Below are 12,272 nucleotides of genomic sequence, written 5' to 3' on the forward strand. Positions count from 1 at the left end.
CAGTATACCGCTATGGTTTTTTAAAACAAGGTCTTTTACAAATCTTTAAAACAATGCAATTTAATGAATTGTGAATTTGAAATTGTAAAGTTGAACCTGGGAAAGATATACTTTTGTACTTTTTAAAAATTTATCACTTGTCACAATTATAATTTTTATATTTAAACAGATTACTTATCCTATCCAAAGCCAGAAAATAAAAAATAGATTATGCAGTGATATGTGTACTGTCCTTTGTTACTGATCAGCAGGAATAAACATAAGATTAACTTCTTAAACTTCCACTTTATCGAAAATAAGAGGTTTCGATATTTTGTTAGAGAACTGCATTTAAGACAAAAGCAATTAAAGTAATAATGTTAGAGATATTACTTCTATAAATTTTGTTGTAAATTTTCAACAGCTTTAATGAATATTTTAAAATCACATTCCATTTTTTATGACCTAATTAAATTAGTAACTTATTTCATTATTAATTTTATTTAGTTTTGAGTGTCAGTATTGTGTAATAAAAGATTGATAAGACTGTTTATTCTATGTGTATATATATATATTTTTACTTTTCAATTAATTTTTTTTTAATTAGTGAGCTAATATCTAGTCAGACATGATTTTTAGTGTTTTTATGATATATTTGTTTGTAATTAATATGTATTATTTGCAAAGCAACTGAGCAATGCATTTGTGGGTGTTAAGATTTTTTAAATCTATTTTATATTAAGCTGAAATAAGATAATGATGTATTGTTTTGTAACTATAAATTTCTACTTACTTATTGTAGTATTTGTTTTAAATAATTAGTTAAGTATCATTTTTTTATAATCAATAAATAATTATCATTGTGCACATAAATATATCATTCAGATCTTGTACATCTTTTGTATTAATTTATTCCTTATAATCTATACCTGCTTTGTTCATAGTGTGATTCATCAAGATGGAAAAAATTTCATTGAAGTAAAAAGTTTTATTCTATAAGGGAAAATGCAATCTTCAGCATAACTGACATTTTTATGTTTGTTACTAAACTATTATTGTATGTCACAGTGATAAAAAAACCTCAATTAAATGTAAAGTGATAGCGAATCTAGATTTGCCTTAAAACATACACAGTTTATTATTACTTCTGAGAAACAAAGCTTAAGATAGTGAGCTGGTTAACTGCAATGTGTATATAAGGTGCCACTCCTGTTCAGATACAGACAAATCTACCTCAGAAACAGTAAAATTATTTATGTTCTTTTTCTATTAGTAATTTAACATGAATGTACATAATTACAGAATAACTATTATAATTACAATTACTCTTATTATTAATTGAAATAATAATGACCAATATTTCAAGTATATTAACACTGAACCTTTTGGCATGCAAACAAGTTTGATAAAAAATACCCTTATTACTAAACAAAATGAAGGTTGCAAAGAGAAATTAAACTGAAAAAGTTGTGTGATTTTTTCATGACAAAATAGATATTTCCTATGTACAGTTTCTAGAAATAACATAACATGAACTTAACAAAAAACAAGACGTTACTTGTAATAAATTTGTTCAGCTTAAAATAGTCTATTATGCAACAAGCCTGTAATGATAGCCATTAATGCACAAGTGCGAAGTAAGTACACTTCATAAGAGTGCATTTACAGGCCATTATAGAGAGTTGCATACCATATTTTTTCTATGACTGAGAAAATATTTGGATTAATCATAGAATACATTATTTACAGAGTATTTTTTTAAACTTTTCAAAAAATATATTAAATAATACATTTCTCTGGCGATAGGTAATTAATCATAAATTCTGCCTCTTCTTAATATTGATTGATGTTAAAAACATTTTTTCATCAGAATCTGACATAATTAATAAAAGGATATACAGTGTAATGTAGAAACTTAATTACCTATTGGTATATTTTCAAATTAACCTCTGCTTGCTTGAGTTGAAAAGCATTTTGCCACTTAGAAGAAGAACATGTTAAGTTACTACCATGTAGTAAAACTATATGGTCTATCTATCGTGTGAAGAGAGTATTTACTTCTGGGTCAAGGCAGATGAAGTCATCTCTCTTCACAGCCTTCTGGATTGAGGCAAATAGTCACTCTATACCAGAGATGATGAGAATAGCTTCATTTGAATTACTTTTACTTACCATCATCGAAAAGAAGAAGAGGTGTCAATCACAGAGGGGTTGGGATATATTAAGTACATTGTATATTTAAACTGGTCAGGGCAATTTTATTTAGCAATCCTGGATCAGGAAGCTAAATTGAAGCTACCATTGAAACTATAAAGATAACATATTTGCACTAATCAAAATGACATATTCCTAATTCTGAATGAATTGGAATTTTCTATTGATTTATTTTAACACAGATACTGAATCAAAGTGGATATGTGTATAATTATCTCACCTACAGACATATTGTAAAAATACAGTTCTTGTCATTTTGTTTAGTACTAGCTGACCCGGCAATGCTTCACCATTGCTAGCTTTGAGTATATACTCGTATATAGATTAAATGAACACAAATGAAAGTTTGATAAAACATTAAAACCTGAACATTATGAAACTTCAAAAAATGAACCTTTCCCTTTTTTCCTTTATCCCTTCTTCCCTTTCTCCCTATTATCCTTTTTCCATTTTTCATTGAATATTTCTTTTCATGTAACTAATATGTATTCTGAATATGAGCCAAATTAGACCATAAGTACAATTTTTCTAAATATCTCAACCCCAGCCCCACCTAGTGGGTCAATATTTTTGCAAAAATATTTCTTTTCGCATATAAATTAATACTAATATATATATATATATATATATATATATATATATATATAAGCAAACATCTCAAAATAAATTTCCTACGGTTAAGGTTGGATAAACCGTCACTATTCCTATCCCAAGTGTCGACAGGGGTAAAGGAGATGCTCGAAACATACTCGGTGTAGTTTTTGAGAAAACAGAAGAAGGTTTTTATAAGCTAGGTACCAAATGAGGAACTATCAACACACTTTTTGCAAGGAACCAATTCCAGGAATGCAAAGAGACCATCATTAATATTAGTGATGTGCCTGATATTGAATTATCATTAAGGGAAACAAGTACCAAGGATTCAATGTTCGGAGGTCAGGGATTCATAAAATTTAATTGCAATAAAAGATGCAATTCTAAAATGTGGAAATGCAAAAAATTAAACGTTTTGTGCAACTCAAAATGTCATAAAGCGACTACTTGTAACAATAAATAGAGTTCAGCATCCTAACTATTAACAGTTTGTCTTTCAGTTGATATCCAAAATTAGTTTGTTATTATTTAGAAATGTAAGTTGATTGTACTAACACAGAGACAAAATTTTTGTCGAATAAATGAGATACTAACAATCTTTTACATTTATTCTTTTCATTTTATACCAGGAGATCTATGAAATAAAAAACATTATTGATTCAACAACAAAACATGTGAAATTAAGACAAAACAACACATTGTCAGTTAAGTATTTAATGACAAAGCTGATTGTCTGATGAGTTTTCAACTTTGACTGTTTGATTTGGTCACTCCTAGGATTGCCTAAAAGCATTTTAGTCAAAGGCCGAAAGAGAAAGTCTGTTTTCAGCTTTGACTACGAAGCTTAGTCAATCTGCAGGTTTGACTAGTCAAATCTAGTAAATCGGCCTTTGACTGTAATATATATATATAATACCCATAATATTAAGTAGTAATCCCCATATTTAGATAATATTTCAGGTTAACTGAGAATTTGCTTTATCATTGTTTTATCTGGAACATTACCCAATTAATCAAAGATGAAATATACTTTTCTGTATTGAATTAATACTTTTTATTGTTTAGGGTTATAAAACTGATTAGATAAAAAAAATAAATACCATTTCATAACAAAAATATGAAGAATAGTAACAAAAATGAATGTATAATTTTAAAAATTTCTCAATGTAAAATAAAAAATACATTTCTTGATAACTTTATAATGCTATTTTTGTCAATGATTCAGATACTGAAACTTCAATTCTATGATTTGATGAAAACTTTTATCCACTGGTAAGTAAATTCATTCATTTATTAATATTATTGGGTCAATTTAATAAGTAGATAGTTGGTAAATAGTTTTAAATCCATTATTTATGGTCTTTGAGTATGTTAAGTCAATCCATTCTTATCAAAAAGTTCAATAACTTTGCTGGACATTTGTAAATCAATTGTCCTTTTACAATCATATACATGAATCAGTTGTGACATTCAGTGCACTACCAAACAATCATGCTTTATGTACATTACAATACATGCATTAATTATGTACTCACAATTCACTATTTCTGTGGTCTTACATTCTCCTAAGTGAAAATTGGGTGCCGGATTCCTTGGTGCAAGTGGTAGTATCTCAACCTTTCATCCGGAGGTCCCAGATTCCAATCCTAGTCAGGCATGGCATTTTCACATGCTACAAAAATTTTCATTCATCTCATCCTCTAAAGCAATACCTAACAATGGTTCCGGAGGTTAAAAAAAAAGTGAAAATTGAGTAGTGGAGAACAAAGATGGTGATAACTTTAATAGCAATTAATTTATGGTGGTCAAAAGAGTTAAATTTCATGCCCAACGTATAGAATTAAAAACTTGATTCATTGCAAAATTTATTGGAAACTGTAAAACTTAGAGTTTTTGAAGAAATAACTTTCAAACTATTCTTTTTGTGCCACATTCTAATAACTATTTTTAGTGGGCATCCTGGTAACTACATTCTGGTAACAACCAGGGCATCAGTTTTTGGTAACAACCACTAACTACTACATTCAATTACAGTGAAAACATCTTCTTTAAGGCCTGAGCTACAACATTCTTCTTCTCAGTACAATTCTTTTGCCATCTAGCTTTACCTTAACTGTTACCTGTAAATATTACATTTCTCTTCATTCATGAAGTTAAGACATAAATATTTTGAATATAAATCTGAAATAATTTTCTTCTACTCAGTGTCCTTAACTTCAAATCATTTGAATCAAATTGTTGATATTACTCATTCTATCTGTCCAAGGTACTTTAAGCATTCTTTGGTATTCCAAATTTCACAAGCTTCTAAAAATCTGTTCTCATATTTTTTAATGTTCGAACTACATTACCATGTTGGTTTGTTTGGAATTTCTCCCGCCACCACCACATTTGGTCACCCTAAAGCATAAGACCGAATGTCTGTGCCGCATATGGCAACTGAGCCTCAAAACAGTTTAGCAACTAGTATCCTAACAGCTCCTTGAACTTACCTAACAGCATGAGTGGACTAAGCATGGTGCCATACATCATCAGCTTACATGTCCCAACCACCCACTGGTCATATATTTGTTAAAATGGGTAGGCACACCCCATCAACTACTAAAAATATATGTGAGATCCATGATAAAATTTATTTCATCTAGGCAGCAATTCACTGCCACACCTAGGTTGCTGAATGCCAGCAAGTACCTGTCCACAATTTTATAGTGCTTGGAGCCATAATAATTGGCTGGTGGTCAGCCATATCAGGGTTAGCTTTCCATGGCAATGCGGTAAGAGTCTTCCCTTAAGCAAACTACGGATGCTGGTTGAACAAAGCAACCACATAAAGGAACTCCCACATGGTCCGACAATGCGGCTCTTGCCACATTGACTCACTGCTTGTGAGTGGCCAATTTTCCCCTTGACCTCTAAGTTCCAGGTGGCCCAGTCTCTGGCCCCTCCAAGAGCAGGTCAGTCAAACATCAGGTGTTCATTTGACTGGACCTCCCAGCAGATGCACAGCTCATCAGCTGCCAGGTGGAACCGAAACAGATATCGGTTCAAATTAGCATGGTTGGTGAGGACACGTTGCCTTTAAAAATGAAGGAGAGGCATACCAATCCTCCAAATCCTGTATAAACTTATACAAGGATCCTCACATAGTCATGGTGTTCCATTTCAGCTGCCATCACGAGGCTCTGCAGTCTCTTCCGCAGGTGAGAGATGGGAAACTGAACAAAATTAAGTTCCAGTGCATTTTGATCACTGTTCCGCTCCAGTACTGGCCTGGCTCGAAACTGCATCCCAAATACTTCGGCCTCCTGGCCTCTTTGCAATCTTCACATGGCTGCTCGAAATTTCACCACTAAATCGATTGGGAGAGCCTTTCCCAACATGGTGGTAGCCTCGTAGGAGGTTGTTTTAAAAACACCAGTGCATACAATTAAGGCTCTGTGCTGGGCATTTCTTAAAATTTGAACAAGTGCTCTCTCTATTCATATCCATTCTGTGCGCCCAAACGAACACTGTGTAAGAGGTTATGCTTTCGAAGACACCTCAGTACACCATGTATACTTGATGGCCAGACAACCCATAGTCCTTCCGAGCAATCCTCCTAAGTTTGTGCATCACTGAAATGGCGTTTGCTGCTTCTTGTCTAATGTGGTTGCTAAACAACAACTTTTCATCAAACAAACCTAGGTACTTATGAACTCTTACTCAGCTGATTACACAGCCTTTATACTTAATGTGGGGGTTTCGACTGTACGATAATTTGTCTACAGTCTTGAGAAGCATAAACTTCATCTTGGGCACAGAAATCTTTAAATTTTGAATTTCCATTCTGCCCGGTTGACAAGGCCGCTTGCACTCTATCTTTCAGCTGCGGTCGTGAATTACAACGAACTAGAAGGAGACAGTCATCGGTGAAAGCCTGGGCCGTGACCCCTTCTGGGAATATCTGGGTCAATCCCAGAAACCGTCAAATACCATGTTCCACAGCAGGGGACTGAGAACAAAACCCTAGGGGCTTCCCCTGGTGACAGATTTTTCCACAGCTAGGTGCGCATCTTTAAACAGAGCCAGCCATACGATAAGACAAATACTCACGTTCTACGGCCTTCACGGCTACGGGAACATTCCGGCGTTCCAACACATAGAGAACAGAACACCAACACAAGGAAGGAAATGCTGCCCCTATGTCTATAAAAATTGCCAGAACATATTGTGGCGCTTTCCACTTCGGCAAGAGCATTTAAGACGCAATCCTCGGTGCCAACCCCTTTCGTGACGCCTTTCAAGCAACTTGCCAATTACCGGCAAAAGGCTGATGAGTCGATAACTGCCGATCTCACTAGGATCCTTTCCTGGTTTTAAGGGCACCCTCACCAAAGCCACTTTCCAACAAGTCGGGAAGCAGCTCCAGCTAATGCACCCCATGAACTACCAGCCAAGCGACTTTCTTATGACAGACAGCAGATGGTAGAATATATCTGAGTCAAGTTGGTCAATCCCCGGTGTCTTTTTCAGTGCCATTCGAGAAACCACGTGGTCTATATCAACGCGATCCACAGCCCGTACGCCAGGGAGGTGGATCCATATACCCCGCCCTAACTCCAACCTCTGCTTCACCTTCCGGAGCATCTGGAAGAGTATCCAGGAACGCCTGGTAAGTCGCCACAGATGTTAAAGTATGGTCACGATCACCAAACCCGTATCGAACACTGGACAGCACGTGCAATTGCTTTGGCCGGTAACATGATTTTACCAGCTGCCAGGGGTTGCGCTGCAACTCGCGCATGGAGTCTTACCATAACTTGAGTCTGGCTTCCTTAATGGCATGAACATACTCATTACGGGCTTGCCGGTAGATCCGCAAACCCTCAGCGCGCACGTCATCAACGATAAACCCCGTTAGGGGGCGACGCTTGTATCTTCTTCTAGCGGACCTAACTCTTGCGCGCGGCACGCTAAGGTCAAAACTCCCTGGCTCCATGTTCCCTGGAAGCAGCGGTCATGACGGCTCCAGGCACTCTCTGATCAGCGGACTGGCCACTACTTAAGGGTCCATCCACTGGCCGAAGCCGCTGTATGACCCTATCGCAGCCACTCTGGATGGCCCGGCCGAATTGTTCAACTATCAGTTCCACCTCCTAACTGTGCTCCATGCGCCATTCCAACTCCTGCAAGGCAGCTGCTCACTCGGGCCGCAACCTGTCATGATCCAGTCTCCTTAGGTTATAGCAACCTTAATCTGGAGATCTTAGACCACCTCCGAAAACGCTCTCATAAGTTATAAGCCTATGATCACTGGCCTCGGGCCAGACAGTTAAACTATTTGTACTTCGTAGAAAGTCCCCCGTCACCAAAGTGATGTCGATGTAACTTTCCCCCAGTTCGGAAGAGAAATTTGGCGGTTGTTCTGCATCATTAATCAAGTAGAGGTTCATGGCTTCAACAAACTGTTCGAGACCAACGCCTCTGGGGTCAGTGAGTGGTGAACCCCTGGCGGGAGACTTGGCGTTAGCGTCCAAAGCAACCAACACTCTTTTGCCCGGGAGAACGTCCAGAATTCTGCCCAACTTCGCCAGCAGGTGATCGATACTCCATCCAAGCTGGAAGTATTCCGACACCAGTACGACATCCATGCGTACCCCTTGTGATCGCACAACGGTGAATTGCTCATCATACCAATGGGGTATTCAGAAGACACCCAACGAATCTGAGCCAACCACGATCGCGGAGAGCGGCCGTCCCCAACGAGAATAAATAACATCCACCCCTTGGAAGCCGACCACCCTATCCCCGGCCGCGTACGGCTCCTGGACCAAGAGGACCTCGAGGTTTTACTCCTCAAAGAGCCTCATGGCTTCACTGGTGGCCGCCCGGGAATGATGTAGGTTTAACTGCCCCAGGTGCAAGCGTTCGTCATGGAGTTCGTCCTCAAAGACTTCCCCCAATTCAAGCGTCGCCATCAGCTGTATTCTTTACAGTTCTCGCCCGATCAATCTCATACGTTCTACACTGCCTACCCCCGAACCGGAGTCCAGCATCTCTGCCTTTCACAAAGGTACAGGGGGCGTGATTGGCAGGGCAATTTGCTGCCCTGTACCCCGGAAGAGCACAGTGACCATACATCTCTGACTGTGCTCTGCAACGGAGAGAGGTGTGATCAAAGACCTGGCACTTGAAGCATCGGGCGACTTCTATATGGTCGACAATCATACATGAGGTCCACCCGAAAAACAGACGTCCACCGGCCACCAAGACCTGCTGGATCTTAGGCGAGGTCTCTAAAACCCAGTGACTATTAGGGCTTCCTTCTTCCCCAGCTGCCAGACCACCTTGGTTTCCCTAAGGAAGTCCTCGTTGTCTAATTCCAAGATAGGATTTTGACCGTGCATGGCCCTGAGGATTTTGGGCTCCTATACCATTATCGCCCTTGTCATATCATATACCAATCAATATCTGCGGTCTCCGCTCCGCCAGCAACTGAGCCTTTAGCCCGTTCTTTACCAGAACGTCGGCTTCCAGCAATTGCTTCGCCTGCCGCTCACTAACAACTTACAAGATCACGCCATGGTCTCTTGTTTTCGTGACCCGGGAGACTTGAATCCTTTCTCTCCGCGGTCCAGAACCTTTTTAATGGTTAACTCCGTCTCTACCGACGAAGCCTCCGGACCAGGTTTAAGCGGGACTACCTTAACCTTCTCTGACTATCACGAAACGACTGATTCCAGGGCAAGGTTGGCGCCTTGGAGTCCCTCGAATTTTAATGTCAGACCCGCAACCATCAAACTACACTCGCTTAAAAAGGAGTTGACCACTTGCCGAAAGTCCAGTGCCACACGCGACTCTTTCTTAGAGGAAACTTTGGACCAACTCTTCGATCCGCCCGATACAGTTGGATCCGGAGGTTACTTGCCTTACAGCAGGCTTCACTCCGGGGACCTCTCGCACCGAGCCGATCTCCACATCACTGGATTCCGCTTTCCCCGACTTTGTGGAAAGCCGCCCTTTGGCCTTGGCTCTCCCTCCACAACAGCGCACTCCCTACACGGTTCCAGCCGCAGCCTTCCTCGCACAGCTCGTAGCGGAGGTTTCGTCAGAATTTTTATTGCAATCCGCCGGTGCACTTGGGCACAGTAATACCTTCGTGGAGACCTCCGACCTCCTTATCGGAGGGCCGTATTTCAACCAGGTCCTTCCTTGGCTATGCCAACAAGGTCCTCTAAGCAATCTCCTCCGGATTGCTCCATAGCGTCTGAAGAACAAAAACACCCACTCTCCTGCCAGTCATTACAGTAATAATCTGAACGTACCTATCATCTAACAAAAGGCAACGTGAGTTCCAGTAGTAAACTCCCGAGCCCTATTTCCGAACTATTTCTGTTTTCATGTAGCCCCGCTCGAAACGTCAAAAGCTAAAAGATCCTAGACCAGACCAACGGCGAGGTCGGAGCGAAAATCGCTTCCCGAATCTGCCAGAGGAACGAAAATATTATTGGCCTCACGAACTTAAGAACGGGGACACGATGCAACACAAAGGAAACGTCCTTACTTAGCCGACAGTGGCACTCCCGCACCACACTACGCAGCTGTGTAGCCTATAAACTCCACAGCATCGCAGGTTGACTTACAGCCACTGATCGTTGTCAGCCCCAACGACGTGAAAGTTGGAACCCTGCACTTCTAGAAGCAAATCGCTACCTGTAGCAGCAAACACAAGTTGCACAGCACGGGGCCAGAGGCCGAGAAGCGATCGACCTTTACCTTACCAAATAAAAAATATAATTCTTTCTAGTTCTTAGTAAGGAAGTAAGATTTAATTAGAAACCAGCTTTCTTAATTTAAGAAAAAAATTTGTAGCAAATTCTAAACTAGTTTATACTTCAAAGAAAACCCACTTATCAGTTTAACTTAGTACCAATTTATTTAAAGCTTCCTTCTGTATGTTTTTCTACAGAATGATTTTTTAGTCCTGTTACCCAATTGTTAATGTCTGGTAATTTTTTTCTAAGAGAGGGAAATTTTGTTTTGTGACACGAAGTTGGTAGCGCTTCTCAATCGGTGTAGATACGACAGTGTGAGTTGATTCTCCTTGAGCTTTGTAAACGTTTGTGCCGTTTCCGGTCGTGTCACGAACAGAATGTCTTTTACCTTAGAACAACGAGTTTTCATTCTTGAACAATATTTTGCTACAAAATTGTACGCGAGTGTAAAAGAATCATTTCAAATTAAATTTGTTGGTGTTTCTCCGCCAGAAAAAATGTCAGTTTCTAGGCTCTCAAACCGATTTCGAGAGACAGGTAGTGTTTGCGACAGAAAACGAAGTGGTCGACCAACTCGCTTGACAGATGACATTTTAGAGAATGTGAAAACAAGATTGCTCAATTCTCCAAGGAAAATTTTACGAAAACTTTCCACGCAAGTTGGTTTGTCATATTCGAGTGTTCAGAAAGCTGCTAAAACATTGAAATTGTATCCATATCGCGTATGATTAATCCAATAGCTTCAGCCTTCAGATTTAAACAAGCGATTGCAATATTGCTGTTCGTTTAGGTCTCTCGTAAATGATAACGGAATCGAATTTTTAAACACAGTGTTCTTTAATGATGTAGCTTGGATCCATCTCGACGGTTATGTGAACAGTTAAAACTGTCGAATTTGGGCGGTTGAAAATCCTAACGCTTTACAAGACAAATCTTTGCATCCTGAAAAAATTAGTTTGTGGTGTGCGATATCTCGTCATCGTATAGTCGGACCCATATTCTTCGAACAGACAGTAAATGGTAAAGTATACAGGAATATTGTGCGCCAATTTGTGTCCCTCCTGGAAGCTCAAGAACGGTATTGCTGGTTTCAGCAAGACGGCGCTACATGCCACATATCTCGAGAAACCATGGATTTTCTGCAAAAGTTCTTTGATGATCGAATAATAAGCCAGGGCTTATGGCCTCCAAGGTCCCCAGACCTCACATCTCCTGACTATTTTTTGTGCGGCTATATTAAGTCAGAAGCCTTCAAAAACAATCCTCACACTATTGATGAACTTAAAGTTAATATTACAGACTTAATCACGAATATTTCCAATGCAACTCTTAAAAAGGTTTCTGCTAATATGCTGAAAACAGTCCGTGCATGTATAACCACAAGGGGTGGGCATTTTGAGCATATTCTTTAACAATTATGTAAGTAATAGCTTTCTATTAAATCTCTTTTGTAAGTAAAAAATACATTTTTTTATTGCACCTAAAATCCCTTTCTTAAATTACATTTAAAATTGGGTAACAGGACTAAAAAATCACTCTGTACCTCTATATAAGATTGTTGTTAAATTTAAAGTTGTATGAAACTCACAACATTGTCTAAAAACCGTTCATTTTGTTTCTTTCCAAAAACAAATTTTATTGAACTTGTTTTAGATTCTCGAGTTTCTCAGTTAACCTGAAACAAACAAAAAAAACCGAAAAAATACAAAATGTTTTCCTTCTGCAAAAATA

This window comes from Lycorma delicatula, chromosome 2, assembly GCF_047948215.1.
Source record: "Lycorma delicatula isolate Av1 chromosome 2, ASM4794821v1, whole genome shotgun sequence".
NCBI classification, from domain to species: Eukaryota; Metazoa; Arthropoda; class Insecta; order Hemiptera; family Fulgoridae; genus Lycorma; species Lycorma delicatula.